We start from the raw sequence: 11,574 nt of genomic DNA, 5'->3' as shown, positions 1-11,574 counted from the left end.
TCGATTCAACCGAAAGAGGGATGCTCTTTCAATCAAGATCCATCAACCTTGGAATAGACTTCCAAGAGGGATTATAAATGCGGCAAAAATTCATTTCAGTTCTTTATGATTGGATCTGCAACTCAGATTCTCAGATAATCTATTTTTGAGTCAACTAAAGATTCATATACTTGATTTTTTTTATATACACTACTTTATAAACTTGCATATGCACCCAAGTCTAATAGTTGGATGGTTCATCTGCAAAATTCTATTAATAATATCCCAGTTCTGGATTTTCACCGTGGACTTTTTACCATTGGCTCAATATCCTCTGGACTATTTTTCAACTCACCAGATACTCTTCAGAAATTTTATTTTGCTAACCTTCTAAAGTTTGAACTACTTTTGTCTTATATATATATCTATTTTTTTTTATTATTATACTGTACATTAGATGCATTTTTGCATTTCCCTACTCTCCTACATATGTCATCTTTTATTCTATCTTTTCTCTATCTATTCTATCAGCATCCTTCTTGCTGCTATATACATATCGTTCAGCTTTGAATTTGAATTCTCAACTTTTATATATATATATATATAATGGTTTCATTGTCGGACTTGAATCTATCGACCGATGTTAACCATGAAACCCTGCACTGTTGATTCCCAAAAGGATGAAACACTAGTGTCTATAGTTATTTAATAATTATTATAGTAAATAATTATATCAGCCCCTTTAAGAAACTCGTTTGAAATAAAGTTGGTCAATTTAGCTTGTATGCATAGATCATCATATAATGATTAGATCATTCTGACAGGCGTTAAAAACATTTAAAAATAAATGTTTAAATTTAAACTGCATTTCTCATGGTTAACGGTGGGCAAATGAATTTGGTCCTTGCTAATGCAGCCAGAGATGGCTTCATTGCCGGGTTCGAATCTACACTGATGATTCCCGAAAGGATGAAACATTAGTGTCTGTAGTAATAATTATTATAATAAAAAAAAAAAATATATATATATATATATATATATATATATATATATATATATATATATATATAGAGAGAGAGAGAGAGAGAGAGAGAGAGAGAGAGAGAGAGAGATAAGGTTCCTTGCTAATGGAGTCAAAGGTGGCTTTGTAGCTGGGTTCAAATCCCTTGACCAGCAGCAATCGTTACTTCCTTCACTAATGATTGCGAAAGCATGAAATACTAGTGTCTGTAGGGATAAAAATTATTATAAGAAATAAGTTTTTAAGTTGAGCACTGTCTGGGAAGTAAGTGTGGTCGGTTGGCTTTGTGTGAGATCATGATTTCTGGTCGCTCACTGACTGTAGACTGTCTTAATAACGTTTTGCCTGTATTTGGCTTTATAAATATTAATTTCCCTTAATGGTTGATGCCGGTCTAGGGATAAGGTTCCTTGCTAATGGAGTTAAACGTGACTTTGTGGCTGGATTTTAATCCCTTGATCAGAAGTAATCATCACTTCTCAAACTGATGATAGCAAAAGCATCAAGCACTATTGTCTATAGGTATTAAAATAATTAATATATATAGTATATATATTAGCTTTTTAGCAGAAATCTGTGCTTACATATGTTTTATATAGCAAGTAAATTTTTATGCAATGCACCCTCTTCATGTCTGACTTGTGTTTGTGATATCATGTTCATTTAATCTATATGTGGGATAGTTATGTTATATCATTATTGAATTCACATCATTGTAGCTTTTTATATACGTGGGGGGCGCTTCAACAGTAATACCTCCTATCTTTTATTCTGCGTGAATGGCTCAAAAAGGATTGCAAATTTAATTGTTATGATGACTGAAGTTATGCATTCATGACCTGAAAGTTTCATCTCTCTGTTGCAGATATTGACGGTGTGAGACTCTGAGAAAGCAACCCTCTGTCATAGATGTGCGTCAAAAGCAAAGATGCATCATTGAATTTCCAGAAAAAGTACATTGAGAATGGTGGTGACTATGTAGAAAAATAAATTATGGAGAAGAAAAGGTTGCTGGTTTTAATGTATCACTTCCTGTCTTCTTTTTAGTAAAAAAAATAGGAGGCTTTACTTTTAGAACAACCCTCATATTTCTGTAGCTGACTGTTTTACATTTACCTTTCTCTCCGTGAATTCGATATTATTATATCACAGATATACTAATGCTAATAATGGGCTCTTGGGGATTGAGAATAATATTATTTCCCTATGCACCCAATAGTTGTAAAGGTTGGCAACGTTTGTATATTTGCCTACAGCAATACCATTAAAGTAAATTACTTTCTTTTCTAGCAGCTTAGTCATCAAATGGTTCAAATGAATGCTAAATAGTAAATAGTTCTAATTGCTACTTTCTTTCTTACTCTGTTTTGTTCAGATTCGCTTACTTCATCATTTCTAAAAGCAAGTAAGTTTTCACATGAACGTGTTCATTCAAAGTATTTTCAACTAATGAAAATCGCTTCAAACCCCATACATAACACATCTATGTCAAAATATTAAGACAGTGAAAACTTAGAAACGCCAATAAGACAACATCAGTTTTCTCCAGCGACTTCTCTAACTGGCTGCATGAAAGAGACCCACGATTTATGGGGAAGGTAAGATGCAAGATAAAAGGACTCAATAACTCACATACAAGCCTTCATCAACTTGCACACATTTATTCACACACAAACAAGAACAAAGTATTATTCACACACAAACAAGAACAAAGTATTATTCCAGCTTTGATTTTAATCCTGAATATTTGTCTCGTTTTCTTTTTATTTATCTTTTTTTCCTAAATCTTTTTTGTCAAATATACTATTATTAATCAATACTTTTTCCTATATTTAAACGAGAGAAAGTAATAAAAAATGCAAGAGAGCTATATGCTCAGTCCGTTAAATCCAAAGTAGCTGATCAGCGGCTTGTTTCCCACCAGTTTTGGCAAATAACAAACAAGATCCTGAACAGAAGCGTGTGCTCTATCCCAACCATCATCAATGGACCTGAGGTCATCTCGTCAGCATCAGACAAAGTCAAACTATTTCCCAAGAACTTTGCAGCTAATTCTACCCTATACGACGAAGGCCATCAACTCCCCATATTTCCTCTTATAACAGACAACACGCTATGCAACATACAAATATCTGTGTGTGAGGTCGCCAAGCCAGTCAAGAACCTTGATTCCAGTAAAGCAACTGGCCCTGATGGCATTCCAGTTATAGTGTTGAAAAAGCTCCAACCAGGACTTGCCCCCATACTTACAAAACTGTTTAAGTGTTGCCTTAAGGAGAAATGCTTTCCAACTCCCTGGAAAACCTCATCAGTATGGCCTGTATTTAAGAATTCAGGTGATAAGTCATCTCCCTCTCAGTACAGACCAATAAGTCTCCTGTGTGTCATGAGTAAGTTGTTGGAATCCATATTAAATAAAGAAGTAGTCAACCACCTCAGCAGAAATAACCTTCTTAGTGACACGCAATATGGTTTCCGCTCTGCAAGATCTACAGCAGATGTGCTAACAGTTATATCTCATAGGATTAGTGAATCTCTTGACAAAGGCTTTCTTTCCAGGACAATTGCTCTTGACATATCGAACGCCTTCGATAAGGTATGGCTTAAAGGCTACTTTACAAGATTTCCAGCTACAGTGAGTATCACTGGTAATGTTTTCTCAATTATCAAATCATTTCTCTCTGATAGGTTCATAAGAGTAGTGGTTGATGGGCAGAAATCAGAGGAGTCCCTCAGGGGTCCATCCTGGGTCCAACTCTCTTCCTCATCTACATCAATGATCTCCCAAAACACATACTTAAATCATTCGTTGACATCTATGCTGATGACATGACCATCTACGGCAACACATCAAAAGCTGTAAATGACAAGGTTCTCTCTAGTTCTCTCTCTTCTGATCTTGAGTGCGTGGTACAGTGTAGGAAGAGGTGCCTGGTTACTTTTAATGCATCCAAAACCAAGTTTCTATCTTTAGATCATCAACGCTCTGATCCCCATTTGGCATCAATTGAAATGGATGGCTCTCGTCTTCGGGAGGCTCCATGTTTTGACAAGGTTTTGGGTTTGACCTTTACTCCTGATCTGAAATGGAACACGCACATCAGGTCTGTTGCCAAGGACGCTGGGAAAATGGTGGGATCCTTCTACCGCTTCAGAAGATATCTCACTACTAATGCAATTCTCTATCTGTATAAAAGCCAAGTACGTCCAAGGATGGAGTACTGCTGCCACATCTGGGCAGGAGCTGCTAAAAACACCTATCCTGCCTTGACAGAGTACAAAATAGACTTTGTAGCTTAGTGGGGGATGCCCTTTTCTCTCCCTGCAGCTTCTCTCCCACGTTGCGAACCTGTCTTTGTTTTATCGTTATTTCCATGGCAAGTGCCCGTCTGAGCTCCAATCTCTGATCCCCCCTCGCCAATCTTTCATGATAAACACCCGTCTGGCTGAAACTACTGTCAATAATTTTCTCCACTCTTTATCTGTGCCTAAATCCAAATGTAGATTCCATGAGCAGAGCTTCTTTCTTAGAAGTGCACGACTGTGGAACTCTCTTCTGTTTGCCTGTTTCCCACCTGACTACAACTTGGATGTCTTCAAGTCCAACATAAACAAATTCCTGACAAACCACACTCTTAAGTAAGACACTCTATCAAATCTCCAATACTAATGATTACTACAATACTTTCTCATTGATCACTGTACACACAATAACCCTTATCCCTGAGTGGCCTCAGGGCCTTGATAAGTGGTGACCTCCATGTAAAAAATTTTTTTAAAAAAGTAAACCAATGCACACACATACACAATGTCACATTACCTACAAATACTCACATACATATATTGTAATGTGGCTGTTATGCTCAAATCATGTTCATTACAGTTCAAACCTCTCTTGGATCCCCCACGCCATCTGGCACCGTTGAAAAGGAACAACCAAACAAAATAAATAAATCCAATTCTGCTTTTCTTTCTGTTTTAGCAAAAGGCATTTATTACCATTACTTTCCAAACAATACTTGCTTTTTGTTTTTTCTAACTGTTTATTTCATCGGCCACAAGATTAACAAAACCCTGCCATCTCAACACTAGCTTCAAAGTTTCTCGCCATCACTATTGGGTCATACATCCATTTTCTCCGGCTTGCATTTTTGTTTCTGTTTCTCACCATGTGGTGCATTTTTTTCCTTTTTTTCTTTTTCTTCTGATGCAAGCCTGTGCATACTTGCCAATTTGCATATGTGCTCAAAACGGCTGCTGCTGCTACTAATATCTTTGCCAGCCATCCTTCAACTGCTGCTGATATCTTCACATGCGCTCTATTACAATATTACTTACATGCGCAGATTATTCACACTATGAACATTTTGACTTGTGACTACTACTACTTCGCAAAAAACACGTATTTGCTTGAATTAATATTTATTGAAAGAGATTTTTATATTCTTATCTCTTGTATAAAAATTTCTGTTAGAAAATTTCGCTTTCACAATTTCTTTGTTTATAAAAAATCTGTTTATGTTTTCAGTTAACATTTGCTAACTGGTGACTCTTCTATTCTCATAATATTTCATTTATTTTCATTTTTGTATATATGCTCTATATTTATCCTTCATTTTCTTCCTTCACTAGAGCATAATATTTATAAAGAACAAACAGGGAGACCCATTGTTGCCCAGGATTGAATGAGGATACACAAATGTTTCCAGACTTCCAATACTTTTGTCATCGAAATCGATGAAATCATCCATTTTTGAATCAAACTGATTGATTGTCTGCTCTAATCAGGGATTCACTGCAGTGCACTGAAAGGAAGCTTCACATGTCTCTGTAAAATGGTCCACAATACATTGTAGTCTACATTGCACTGTAGAGAGCTTACTGTTTAAAATACAAGAGTAAAGTATCATGGTTCAATTGTGTTGCAAACAAAAAAATTCATTTCTAACACGGCCTTGTCTTATCAAAGAACCTACTGTTGATTTTATGTACTGGACCCTTTTGCTTGTGCAGTGATAAAACTTCTCAAATGCACTTTTAATGTTAGGCTGGTTAAAATTGGACTGTTCCTTTCTTAATAGGATATTTTTGATAATCGATTTTCGATACTTATCAGAGGTGTTCTGATACAAAACCTAAACACATAAAGTACACTTGTGTGAAGTTTTAAAAAAATCGGCCCAGCCATTTCAGAGTCCATAGGGAATGAACTCACACACGCAGACACACACACAAAGAGCCTTTTATAGATGAGTAGAGATTTATATCAAATGTTGTGTGATTCTTGGCCATACCAAAAGACGTCATCTTAATACAAAATGGCCACACTTCCCATTCTCCTATGTCACTTTTAGTGAATTTAACGTTTGATTCATAAATTATTTAACTGGTACAGAATCATGTTTCAAGCAATCTGAGATAACACACATATTATTATTATTATTATTATTATTATTATTATTATTATTATTATGGCTCACATGAAGCTTTCATACAGGTCATCAAAGATCTCTGATTGAAAACCTGTGGTGTTCCCTGAGTGACAGCAAGTCTCCCTAGGCGTCCAGCACTCTCCACCTCCACATAATAGCATTTGCATCTGTGTGATCGCAACAGCCTCTCACCATTGATTTCTCACTGGCGGCGGCCATTGGTCTACACTGGAATTTGAGTGACACTAAGCCTTCCCAAAGTCCCAGTTCTCTTCGCATTTGTCCAGCGATGGTCTGGTCAGCACCCTCTCCTTAGTCTTTCAATCCTCCCTGACCCTTCTCGACTATTTGCTATCACACTTATTTGGGGGAGGGGGGGTAATGGGACAATGGGAGGGATGGGTAATGGGGATGTAGAACTTGTAGATATGCAGTTTTAGTGTTCTTTGTACCCTGTCACGCTCCTTCATGTTTTGCCTCTGCAGCAGTTTGTCTGGCTCACAGATGTGGTTCCTGTGTATTATCTCCTCATTCAAGGGTTTTCCTTAATACTTCAGCCGTTTTCATTATCATCAGTCGTTGTATCTTTGCAGCCATTCCTCTGATTCCAATTTCTCCCATTTTTGTTCAAAGTTTTTCGGAATCATTCCTAGTAGTCCTACTATTATCGGTATTATTTTGATTTTCTTCATCATCCAAATTCCTTTTAACTCTCTGGCTAGCTCTGTGTATTTACTCTGTTTCTCCTTTTCTTTCATACTCAACCTGTGGTCAGTTGGGATAGCAAAATCTATGATTTGACAGGATTTTTCTTTCTTGTTAATTATTATGACATCCGGTCTTCTCGCTTCGATGAGTTTATCTGCCTGTATGCCCATGTCCCATAGGATTTTGTGGTTCTCATTTTCAAGTACTGTTGTAGACTTATGCTTGCACCATTTGTCTGTTTCAAAATGCAGTTGTTTGCATAATTCCTAATGTACTACCCCCCCCCACTTGGTCGTGCCTGTTTTTGTATTCCTTTTGGGCCATTCACTTACTATATGGTTCATCGTTTCGTCTCTTTGTCCACAGAGTCTGCATTTGCTGTTTTCTTGTGTTTTATCGATCTTTGCTTTGCTATGGTTGGTTCTTATCGAGTTATCCTGTGCTGCAGTAATTAGAGATTTAGTTTCTCAGTTTACATGTCCTTTTCGCATCCATGTCCAAGTGTTTCTTTTGTAATTCTTATGAATCTTCCATGTAGTTGTTTCTCTTTCCATTTTTCTTTGCTCATTTTTGTCATTTGTCTCTCTGTTTTCTGTTTGGTTGATTTCTTCAGTGTCTCTCGCTGCCATAATTATCCTTTCAGTATTTTGCATTATGTATTTTTCGAGTTCTTTTTTTTTTGTGTCGTTCACACAGTCTTCTATACAGACCAGTCCTTTCCTGCCGTCTTTCCTTTTCATGCAGAGTCTGTCAATATTGTCATTTGGGTGTAGTACATTGATCCATGCCATGGCTAAATTCTTTCTTCTTTTTACCTCTTTTAGGATCTTTTGATCTATATATAGCAGATCATGTGTTCCTCTTTTTCCTTGTTGGTATCCTTTTTGTTCCTCGGGGAGGAGTCCATGATTATTCAAGGACTGGTAGATTTGTTCCCTATAGATTTGTGGTGTCAGTATTTTCCACTTAGTGGGTAAGCACGTGATCAGCCTATAGTTGCTGGGGACGGTTTCTTTCTCTGTGTCCTATTGTAGCAGTGTGGTTCTACTTTTGTCATCCAATCTGGCACACTTGCTTCCTGTATACATCTTCTCAGGTTTGGGCTAGTCTTTCATGTAAGGTTGTGAATTTTTTGAACCAGCATGCATGTATCCCGTCATGCCCTGGTGCTCTCCAGCTTGCCATTTTTCCTATGGTTTTCTTTAGGGTTTCCTTGCTGATTTCATTCACTGTTCTTCTATTTGTTGTAACTCTTCTTTCATGTCTTTTATTATTATTATTATTATTATTATTATTATTATTATTATTATTATTATTAATAATGATGATGATGATGATGATGATGATGATGATGATGCTCTTGATACTTGAAGTTGGAAAATTTCTGTGTTAACAAAAGAATGTATAGTTTCCTGCCCCGCCCCATTTTACTGTATAGTGTCTTGAATAAGAAATCTATAATTTCCGGCAAAATCAAGTAATATTATTGCTTTTGTGTTACCAGCGTTTTCTTTAAATGTTTATAAAGCATCAAACTGATATTTGGCAATGAAATGTTATTGAGTCAGATTGCCAAAAGATTTGCATACAGCATCAATAAAGTTTGCTGCTGCACTTTCCAGTGAGACAAGTGGTGTTATCCTATCATTACATATCCACTATTTATAATGAATGATGCCAGTGAGATCAAGCAGCAGACCCTCGCAATACCCTTTCAATGCCCCTTCATGAAATTTGCCTTCAATGTCTGTTTCACAAGATAGCATTTCTAAATCAAAGACAACCTTACTGTTATTTCATCTCAAACAAGGCATAGTACCACTTGAATGTAAGGGGCTTCTACTTGGGACTAAATCTACAGGGATACTATGTAGGGAGTTGAGCAGCGGGATGTCTGTTGACAGTACACTTGGACTTTGTCATACAGGTTATTTTGCAATACTATTAGCATTAACTATGATGTAGTATCTTTATCAGGTAAATAGGCTTTTAATGTTGTTTTATTTGTGCATAAATATAAAAATATTGATTATTATCAGCGTATATCTTTATTATGATTTTGATTCGTGATTCTTTTAAGTTATTGAATAATCCGAATAAATAATTTGCTTCTGCTAATTTGAATTCATTCATTTATTATGAAAAAAAACTAAAAAAACAAAAACAAAAAAAAAACGGTGGGAATTTTTCATATTGTAATATATGAAGACAAGGCCGAAGTTAGAATTAAGAGATAACACATGATTCACTTGATGCTTTTATTAGTCTAAACTGAACACTGTCTGTGACGAGAAAAAGGATGAAACATAATTTCTATTTTTGGGGTAAAGTCAGTGGAGAGTTCTAATAAAGGGAGATAACAGAACTGATTGCTAAAAATGTCTTTGGCTTAATTTCTGCGTTTAATAAAAGAATTGATAAATCGTCGGCTCAAGACTTTTTCTCTTTCATGACTCGCTCGCTTCTCCGCTCAAGCAGCCATCATATTTTTTTCTGTCTGTCTGTCCCAACTAACAACGACCTCACGTGCACAAGATAATATCACTGCCACGAAAAAAAAAAATCTCTTTTTATGCTGCCACCTAGAACCCTGTTAGTTCTTAAATTTGCATTCATCTTCTTATTTTCATATTATTTTTTGTATCAGATGGGTTCCAGATTCGAGAGCGAGTGTTTCTCTACAGAGTGCACACATTAATAGTGGGCGCTTATTACCGTTATTACTTTGTAATACCATGGAACTATTTTTATATGTGCAATATCTGTAACTCCCTTTGCATAAGAATGAGGAAAAACGGTTTTGAACGCTTGGACATAGGTTAAACAATTCTTATCTTATATATGTGATATACATCTTTAATCATATAATAACGTCTCTGTTACAATTTACCATACTTCGATATAACAACATTGCTACAAAAATCACGTTTTTCTTTGGGGGGGGGTCGTAAAGCTCCCATCTCTACTCATAATAAAAGAAAAACTCTTTTTTATATTTATTATAACATTTCTATGAATAAAATATTAAATATTAGATATTAGATATGTGCCAAACGTAACGTTTTACAAATTCATCACATTTTTTTCCAAGATGCACATGATGTGTAAAAACAACAACGCTGATGCAAATATTGGCAAATCAACTATCATATTCTGATCAAAGACATTTCTAAAAAATATCTGTTGACATTTTGTGTTTGAGCTTTTTGTTTTGGTTGTCTCCTATCTCGTCCCCCTCTCCTTCTGAAATGAACGATACATGAGAATCTGTTGACTCTGAAACAAATACACCCCACACAAGAAAACTCACCGTTTTTTATGCCCCCGGAGGCACACATGTATGCAGATGAGTTCTTGATCCTGTCGTGCATGCACAGTGCCATTTCTGCGTCGGCCACTATGATATTCATCTCTTCACTCCCTCCTAATCCCTGATCGCAGCACATACAAGGTCGCGCTGGTAATCTTCAATGTGTGCATCATCACACAGATGGTTCTGAGGTTTATCCAATTTCATGTTGTTTATTGGTCAAGCAGTGTAATGTACCTAGTGTTATTTGTTCCACCAGATGGGATAACGTACAGCACAATCACGTTGACACACTGGTTCTCATCAGATCACTGGAGTTAAGCAACGTTGAGCCTGGCCAGTACCAGATGGGTGACCATTTGGGAAGGCTTGCACTCTATGTACCTTCACATCCTCACCCTGTAAAAAGAACTCCTCGCTACAAAAACATCTACAAAGTTGTAGATGGCCTATGCCCCTTCAGGGGCTCAAGGGCTATGGATGGAGATGGGATAACATTTGTCTGGGGGTCGCATATCCTTAACATGGTGCGGGATGCCGTCGATAATAACAGATTGTGAGCTGAACACTGTTCCTTCTCGGAAACTTAGACATGCATCCATAACGAAGCAGGTTGATCCATACTGGGTTACCCTGATGCTACTGGTTTTCTGTAGAGACCAGTGACGTAGGCACTGGGTTGATATCCTAATCTCATATCTGTAGATACTGTTGGCAAATGCAGTCAACAATGATGTACCATCTTTAGGCACGACGTTGTACCAATACACTGTTTCCTAAACAGAGCGCCTCTTTCTGGTTGCAATCTGCTTAATACTGCAGTGGCACCATTCTACAATGCCGTTGCCTATTGGCACATAGGTATATCGAAACTGCAGGCACACTCCCCAGCTGGTGGAAAACTCCTTGAATTCCCCACTAACAAACATAGTGTTATCATCAATAAGCAGTTCCAGCAGTGAGCCACACTCAAAGAATATTGATTCAAGATGCTGAATGATGTTTCTGGAGTCCTGCTGTGACAACAATCACTAAATGGTAAAACGTTCTGAACTGCAATCGGTGACCATCAGGAGTGTTTGCCATTACAGTAAGTTATACCCATCCCCATCCTTTGCCAATTA

This window comes from Euprymna scolopes, chromosome 13 (genome assembly GCF_053919585.1).
Source record: "Euprymna scolopes isolate OS-2025 chromosome 13, ASM5391958v1, whole genome shotgun sequence".
NCBI lineage: Eukaryota > Metazoa > Mollusca > Cephalopoda > Sepiida > Sepiolidae > Euprymna > Euprymna scolopes.
The sequence above is the reverse complement of the archived record's forward strand: the minus strand, read 5'-3'. Positions refer to the sequence as shown.